The sequence below is a fragment of the Vigna unguiculata genome, chromosome 7 (assembly GCF_037176805.1).
Source record: "Vigna unguiculata cultivar grain cowpea cultivar isolate G323 ecotype 2 chromosome 7, ASM3717680v1, whole genome shotgun sequence".
In the NCBI taxonomy this organism is placed as follows: Eukaryota; Viridiplantae; Streptophyta; class Magnoliopsida; order Fabales; family Fabaceae; genus Vigna; species Vigna unguiculata.
The window spans coordinates 36,469,656-36,479,449 of NC_140798.1; positions in this window are offsets into that span (position 1 = coordinate 36,469,656).

Genomic DNA, 9,794 nt, shown 5'->3' on the forward strand with positions numbered 1-9,794 from the left:
TCATATATCAACATAGAGTGAAACATAGAAAAAGGATAAAAGACTTTTATTTATAATCAACATTTGTCTCGTCAAGCAACTAGTATAGTGTTTTTTAAGCAGCGAGCATTTAACTTTTATCTAACAGAAAAACTACTTCAAACAACTAACCTAATGTTGCTTTTCCGTAGGAAGAAAAGTACTTGAAGCAACTCCAAAGAAAGGTGAAAGATGTGCTAAACATCTCCGATTAAAAATATAAGGTTTAAATACGTTTTTTTTCCGTTTTCATAACATTTGTTTAATTTGGTCATTTTTTTAGTGTTCAATTAAATCATAATTTTTGTCAATTTTCATTAATTTAGTCATTTTTGTTATCGTTATTTAAATAGTCAATGTATGTTAAGAATGCATGTTATTTTTCAATTTTTGTTTTTTTAATTAAAAATAATTGTTCGTGTGTAAAGTTAGTATGTCATGTGTTAATGTCAATGTCATAGGTCAGTTAATGATTGACATTTCTTTTTGTTTAATTTTGTCTCTTCCAAATTGATACAAAATTTAATTTTTATATAAATTTGGTCTCAATTTGGAAAGGATAAAATTACTTTATTTTAACCAAATTTGAGACTGAATTGAACAAAACTAACTAATATAGGGACTAAGTTCAACAAAAGGAAATGCCACAAAAAACAAACTAACATATGATACTGACATTAACACGTGACACGATGCTGACTTGATACATTGACAACTTTTTTTGAAAAATTAAAATAGAAGAAAAAAAAATTTAAAAATCAGAAACTAATACATGACATATATTATTCACATACGTTAACTATTTAAACACCATTAACAAAAAGAAACAAATTAACTAAAATTGACGAAAATTATCATATAATTGAATGCACAACAAAAAAGATGATCAAATTAAATAATACAGCAAAAATAGAAAAAAAATATTTAAGCCAAAATATAAATATAAAAGTTGCATAATAATTTTCTTATTATTACATAATTTTATTTATAACAAATAATTAATTATTGTTATTAAATCAAAATATTTGAGTGATTTTATTAAAAAAATGCTTATAAGATAACTATTTTTAGACTTAATATTTTAACGCTACTTTTGAAAATTTATGGAAATGAAATTATATTTTTTGAATTTAAAAATCATAACAACATATTTATTCTAAATATTAAGGACTAGAAATGTAATTAAATCTTAATATTTTTGTAGGTCAAGAAAATCAGCTTTTTCATAAATAAAGAATGGATATGAAGCTGAAAAAAATTAAAATATAATTATTTAAAAATTCATAATATATATATATATATATATATTTTTTCATTTTATAAATTCTAAATATTGACCTAAATATATAATGGAAAATATTTTTTGATATCCTAAAAATTAGAGTTGTCAAAGTGGGTTAGAACTTGTGCACCCAACCCATCACGGATTCAGGTAAGGTTGGGTTGAATTTTGGTTATAAATTTTAATACGAATTTATTTTTGACTTGGTCCACCAATAATCTGGCTCACACAGATTGAATTCGTAATAAGATGTTTGCTCACCAACTCACCTCCTGCATATTGTTTTGAATTTGGGTTGGATTGGGATATTTTGTTTTAGTCAACATATTGGGTTGACACATGTAAACATAATATTTTTATGATTTTGATTTGTATCTGAGGTTTAAAATTATTTTATATTGTATTTGAATTGTAGTGAAGTTTATTTAGATTTTAATCACAATTACAATTTAATTTTTTTAGAATAAAAAATATATATTTTTTTAATTAAATAAATTAACCCGTTTAATCTATCAATTTGTCTGAATTTAAATTTTTTTACTTGATAATAAATAAGCTGGGTTATTGATTTACAAAATAATAAATCCGTGATGCACGAGCCGAACTGGACCAAATAGCATGTTTTAACAGCTCTACTAAAAATAGTTAAAATCAGAAATAATATATTTTTACACATGCTCCATTACCACGTATTTAAGAAATAATATATTTTTACACATGCTCCATTACCACGTATTTAAGCTGTCCAGTAGTATCTCCGTTTAATATTATCCAATTTGGCTGCGTCTGAATCATTTATATTATAGGTATTTTTATACAGCGAAAAGGTAATGGGAATCATAAATATCTACCTCCGGGATTCGAATCATCGATAGTTGTTTGGAACTTAAATTATTATTTTTTAATTCAATATCAATTGAACCGGTAATTTAATCAGATAAATTGCAATCAAACTTGTGATAATTTAGTTTATAATTTTTACGCTATATAATATAAATACTAATAGTTTGACAAAATAATTTATACTCATGTAAAATCCTTAATTATGAATTTTATTTAGCTTTAAAATATTTTAGATCGATTTAAAAAAAAAAGACCTTTGTAGACACCGATTCAAACCAGTTATGATAAGATTAATTAATTGAATCATTCATGCACATGGTAAACATGTAAAAATGACAGTTTAAACACAATTTAGTTGCTAATTTCATCATTAAATTTACTGCGCCGGCCGTGATTTTATTTTGTCCAGTGAATTATATTAAAAAGAAAACTTAAAATATGCATAGAAAAAATCACATAAATTATTGGAGAATGTGGAAAATGAAGGCATTGAAAAGGTTGCTTGAGAACAGCCCAATAGTGCGTGTTTATAGATTTAGAAGTTAAGTAAAATGAATCATGAATAATTAATTCTGAATATATAGTTTAAGATAAATGAATTGTTTTGGACAAACATCTTAGGCTAAACACGTGGGTCCAAGTATGATTAATAAGTGACATCTTAGGTTTGAGAGAGCATGAACGGTGAATGATGCAATGAGTTGAATAAATATCTTCCAATAGCCATTTGAGAATTGCAGAAACGAGAGTAACAGATAGGAGAATCACATATTTTGTTGTTTGAAAAGAGTGTGGAAGAACATGAGCACATGAATAAGGTGTAGCGAAAAAATGGTTAATCTAATCCTTAACCCTTTTTGAAAGTTCAAAGTTTTATGGAAAGGGGACTAAAAGTAGGGATGGAAATTTTAGTACAGAAAGCAGATTCTTGTTCTTTTAGGTATAGATCCAATTACAGATGTAAATGTGAATCAACTATGAAGAATTTGTGGTGCAAATATGAAGTCAAATTCTTCACGGGATTATTCTGTCATCACTCAAAACAACCTTTATTCACATTTCTTTTCATATGGCTACTTACCACTTTTAACATACTGTTTCATATATTCTCTATTATCACTCTCTCTACCAAACCAACTTGTTGCTATAAAAAATGCTTTTCAAGTTTTTACAAACTTATAGGTCTTAACTAGGAATGAAATATCGTATATTACAACCGAAAACTACTGAAAAAGTTATCTAAACGTATCGTATTATGGGTTTGGGTTACGAATGCTGCGGAATTTCTTATTGGGTCCATTTTTCCAATTATGTATAAGAGTCACAATTCTTAGCCACTTGCTTCGATAACTTAAGTTTAGTTTAGACCAACCATTTGATGGTCATTACGATTTATGTTCACGTGTGAATGGGAAGAAAATAGATTGGAAAATTGTGGATGGTGCTTACCTATTTTGTTTGATTAAAGACAACATGAGGAAAAAGGAAAAAAAATTGACTTAAAAAAAGGCCTCAATTCATATACCTTTTTTCATCCTCTAATCAAAACATGTTCACTCCAAGTCAAATCTAAATTATACAATCATATTTTATCAAGCAACACTAATATTTTATTTCAAATGGGAGCTACAAATCTATTATTTCCATCATTTAGTACATAAAATTATTCCTAAATTTCATTCAAATGACAAATTATACATGAAAGTATCAGCATAATTCAAAAGTATAAAATAGTGAGATAATTAGACTAAAATGGACTGAAAATACTAATTAGTCTAATATAAAAAATGCAAAAACTATAAAATATTACAAAAAAAATATTAAAAATGTTTTCAAGAGATTCTACCAGGCTTTGAATAAGGAAGTACTGAAAAAAAAATGTAAACACTGTTTTTTATCTATTTATTTCTAGACTTATTACTCGATTTTTTCTATATTTTGTAAGATTTTCCTTATGAATTTCACATAAAAAATTATAAAAAAAATTACTGTTTTTCTCATAGATTTTGTAAAGTTTTCATAAAGTATTTGCAAAAAGAAATCATAAACTGTACAAAGTATTACTAGCGATCGAATAAAGATAGAGCCTCGATTTTAGTTACTAAAAAACTAAACTACCTTTGTTTTATTCATTTTATTAATATTTATGTTATTGACAAGAAAGAGGAGAGATGTAGCTTTTTTATTCAACTAATCTTCATTTTAAAATTAATAGTTATCGATGTATTTTAAGAATACAGTAAAGAAATAACAGAAAAAATCAATAAAAAATTCAAACTCTCTTAAAATTCATTGAAAGTTTTTTTTTTTATCGACTGAAATGAAACAAAACCAAATTAATAAGTAGATGATAAGAGTTACGTGGTACTTTTATTACACTATAATTAATTGTAAAACGACATTTACATCAACTATATCTATAATCAAATATCTGATATGAGTAAATTTTTATGAGACTTCATAACCCTGAACTCATTTTCAACATATACATGAATATAAAGTGGTGTGATATGTATATCAGTTTAGTTTGCCACAGAAAGAGTCCTAACAATAATGAAGTTCACCATGTGCATAACATGATGACAACCTGTTGCGGAATGAGAAGTTAGTGAAGATAAGTCCATATTGCATTCAATGATGATGATGATGATACCACCATATTACCATGAGAAAAACAAAACAAAAATAAGATAGAAAAATTAAATAATGGACAATAATTATATATAAATCTAACATGTTTTTTTTTTTCATTGTATTGGTTGTCTTTTTAACAACATAAAAATATCTTCAATATATAACTTATATAACTATTATAAGTTCAATGTAAAAATAGGTTTCAACCTATTTCATGTTATGTAACTCAACTAATTGTAAGCTCTTAATCTACTTTTGAGAAGATAAGTCCGACTAATTCTGGTTTTATCGATGCGCCCCATAGATTATATATTACTCGAATTATATAAAACAAGTTGTCTGAATTTGAAGCAGAAAAAAAGAGTAAAATTGTACTATTCTTCTCGAAAAAACAGTTTAAGACATAAGATAATATAATTCATTTACACAATGCGTACAAACTCTGCAAAAGAAAATGGTTTGAGAAGAGTTAATTATATATCCATATTTGTCTGGTAGCTAAAAGACACTAGTCATACAACCTTCCATGTTTCCCTCCTAGGAACAATTGAATCATAATTTATTTGGAAATAAGTTATTTAAATTATTAAGTAAAATATCCCCATAAAATGGATCAATATAGTTTTCTCCTCTCCTATATAACTAGAAATTTAATTTCAACTCAAAATCTAATCATATAGATTCTTACTTAAAAAGTGGATTTTAAACTTAACTTATAAAGTTTACAAAATCAATTTATAAGATAAAATTTGAATCCATTTTCATAGTTGAAACTCTTAATTAGAGTGTTTGCAACGTGATTTTATTCAACATTTAGTTAAAAATATGTTAAAATCAACTATAAAAGTTTTAAATATAATAACTATATGTAATTCAATAAATATAAAAGAATTTCAAATTAAACTATTTTTTTTCAATTTTTTAAATTGATTTTAAATTTGATTGTATTATTTGTTATTAATGCATTAATTAATTCTTATTTATCTTAATGAATAACTTTATTATTTATATTTCTTACAATATTGTGTATAATATTAAATAACTTATTTATATTTATTAATATTTTTCTTTCAATTTATCTATTAATGAAATAAAATAGAAAGACAAAAGTGTTGTTACACCATAACAAAGAAAAAAAATAAAAAATAAAAGTGATTATATTACATTTATACAAAAATACATATTAAATAATTTCTATCTTATGTCTCTCGAAAATTTAATAAAAACTCTCCCTCTTTCTATTATATATATATATATATGAAATTCAAAACATCATAATCAGAACTTTTATATTTTTTTTCTAGTAATATTTTAGTTTGTTTTAATTCTTTTCTCCTCCAACATTATTAATGCAATGTTTAGAATATTTGAATAACTCTTCTTCTATCACATATTTATATATTAAACACATCACTTCTCATCCACAAACATATTGGTATAAAACAAATTAAACACATTATATATTTTTTCTCTCACATATATATCCTTTTATATGAGTAAAGTAATAATTATAATATAATATTTGAATAATTATGTATATTTAATTTAATTATTGGATCACAATAGAAATGTCAAAATGGGTTTTAACTTATGAATCAATTTGGTTCATCATATGTTCAATTTATTTATCAAATTATATATATTGATATTTTTTTTAATTATTATCTTTATAATAATATTTTAACAATTAGGTGAATATTTTTATTTCACTATTATAAAAGTTAGATTGAGTTAATTCATTTTAATTATACTGCGATAAATATATAAAATAAATTTCAAAAAATGAAAATATTTATAAGTAAGTCAACTTACTAATCTACCAATCTATGATGAGTCGAATTGAGTTATAAATTTTTTGACTCACTATAAAATAAGTTAAATGAACTAATTATTTTTTAACTGATCTCATGATGGTCAACTCATATAAACAATATGAACCGAACTAATTGGTTAAAAAAATAAAAAATATTTAAATTTTGACGAGTTTTCAATTTTATGCATCGAGATTTAGTTTCTCTTTTTGGTAATTACAATTTTTAAGCCTAATATCCTTAATCAATGAAAAAGCAATTTGAAATCAGTTTTCTTTTTTTCTTGCGGAACAAGTTTGGTTTGGTGTATTTTATTTTAGGAACTTATGCGTAATTTCTTTCTATAATTGAAAAAAAAAAATGTATTAAACTATTCTTGTATAAGTTACTACATATTGCTTTCACAAAGAATCCTAGCAAAATTACTGAAAAGAATCTAAAAAGTTGTTTATGGATATATATATTTTTGTAAACCAATTAGAAGTGCAAATGTTTTATTTATTGTTAACTATCTAACATATTTTTATTCTGTATCAATAAGCCTTGTAATATGCTGTAATTTTTGTCACACTGGGGGCAACATTTTCTTGCAAACCTCCTCTGTGATGTGACGGTAGCCCCAACTAAGTGTCCAATATGGTTTTGGATTTTTAAGATGCACTGCTTCAGTGTTTAATAAAATTCCTGTATGTAGGGCTATTCATGAAGAAGTTTAATATATCACGCTTCTCTTCCTTTTCTTAAAGTCCACCAATCCCATTATCAACATGCTTCCTCTTTTCTTCCTATCATCTCTTTTTTATTCACAAATTCACATTTTACTTCAAATACTTCCCTCTAATACTGTGCTAGGTTGGTGGTTTCAATTCTATTTCATCAATTTTACAATTTCTTCTTTCCTTCCCACATGGTTGCGCAGGACAAATAAAAAATGCAAATATTTATTAGGTGAAATAGAATGTCATGATACTACGTTAAAAGTAGATTTTAAGTTTAACTTAATATCACAAAATCAATCAGTTTGTAACATAAAATTTGTATTTCATGAAATTATTGGAAGTAGACTTCTAACTTTAAATGTATCGGTGAGTGTGATTCTTGAAAAACAATTGGAAGCTTTTTTGGGTCCATAAAAGCAGAGTATTCTGGATTCTGTGGTTCCTGGAGGGATCTATAAGCTAGCTTCTATATCCATTATCATCGAGATAGAATTGTGCAAAATTTTATGCATATTTGACCACTGAAGTGCAAGAACCATATATTTTGCATCTTTTCTGTACCCAAAAAATGTGTTAGAGAAAGAAAAAATGCTTCTAGTATTGTGCCTTTGAATTGATTTTGATCGGACTGATTTGATTTCCACTTTGCATATATGGCTCCAACTTTTGGAAAATTCTAGTAATTCTTCTTCCTTTTTTAACAAACTCTTTCTTCCTTTATTTTCTTTCTATTCTTTTAAAGTGTTTCTCGTCTTTCTCTTCAATAGAGTAAATAACAACTTTAACAAATCATAATTTGTTTATAATATTTTGTTCCAAAAAAATTATCTTGTTTATTCTATAACTCTTGCTATAAATATTTCAGGTTACATAGGTTCAACAAGTTAAGAAAGGTGTAATCCTAATTGAATCAATTTTAGATCAGTGTCTTGGTTATTTGAGAATTTTTTTTGTTTCTTAGTGAAAAAGCAACTCTCAAGTAAACGATAGTTGATTTTATCAAAGAAAGTAATTCCTTTTTTGATAATATTGACGAATGTAGATTATTAAAAAAATAATTGATTTGACGTCTTTGAGAGTTGTTGTTTTTATTTTTGTATAATTGGATATTGTAGTCTTGTATATAATTCTGGGGTTTTTATCAGTCAATTTGAGATTGAAGGGGTATTTGAAGAGGTGATGTGAATAAAATAGTATAAAAATAAAAATACATTTGAAACTTGATACAACAATATTGTATCAAATTGAATTGAAGAGATTAAGAATTGTCTGTGAGGTGAACAGAGTTAAACCATTTGAGTGCTGTATTTGACATGTTTTTTTAATGTTAAATACTTTTTTATTTTATGTTAAGAATTGATAGGATTCTCTATGGTTGTCTTTTGAATTTTGCATTATATGCATAGAGACGGAAATTCGTTACTGAATCTAACCTTAAAGACTAAAAAGTTCATTTATAAATCAATTTTGTCTAATAATAAACATTGAGCAGTGAATAATTAATTTTCTTAATTAAATGCACTCTTAGTAAACTATAGTTAACCCACCTAGTTACTATGCTAAAAGAAAAACTTGTCATATGAAATTGTTTAATTCAAGTTTTATACTCTTGTTTTTAGTTAAAGTTATTTAATATTAACCTAGTCAAATATCAATTTTGAAGACTAGTACTAAAAGAACGTAGACTATTAAGGTAATATTCAAATTTAAAATAAAATTAACATTAAAAACAAGTGTGACATTGCACCTGAATTTTATTTGTTTACAGATTTTTTTTCAATGAATTTTTGAAGCTTTAATTGGTTGGAACTAATAATTTTTGGTAAACATAACTCTGACTAGTGGTCAACTAAAAAGAAAGAAAAAAAAATTAAAATGTAGTTTAAATAAATTTATACTTTTATAAATTAATTTGAAAAATCTCTGGTTATTTTGTTTTATTTAATTTATTTTTTCATGAATAAATAAAATAGAACAAAATACGTGTATAAAAATTTGTAAACGAGTTTTTCAACCATAGAGTTGGGTGGACTCAACTTCCGTTGCCACAACTCGTGGAACACTAAGACATGGATTCGGTTGGATGAAATTCCAAGATTCCCCACTATCACCTTTATTATATGTTTAACTTCAATTATTTCAAGAATGACATGATTTTAATCTATTATTTTTTTTTTTTACGAATTATACACACGATTACATTTAAAACAATAATATTTTTCAAATTTAACTATGCAATTTTTTTCTCTCATGCTTAAAACCATTTATACTTTTATAATTTAGCTATACATATTTTCTACATATTATATTTTTATTTACTCTTTGTTTAAAAAATGACATAATATATGAATTACTTATTAATATATGACAATGAAAATTTTTGTGGAGTTGCAATGGCAACATTTTGTATTTTGATTTGCGGATTTAATTTTGTGGACTGGTAATACCAAAATTCTGTAGTTTGAATTGGAGATTCTCTTGGATCAA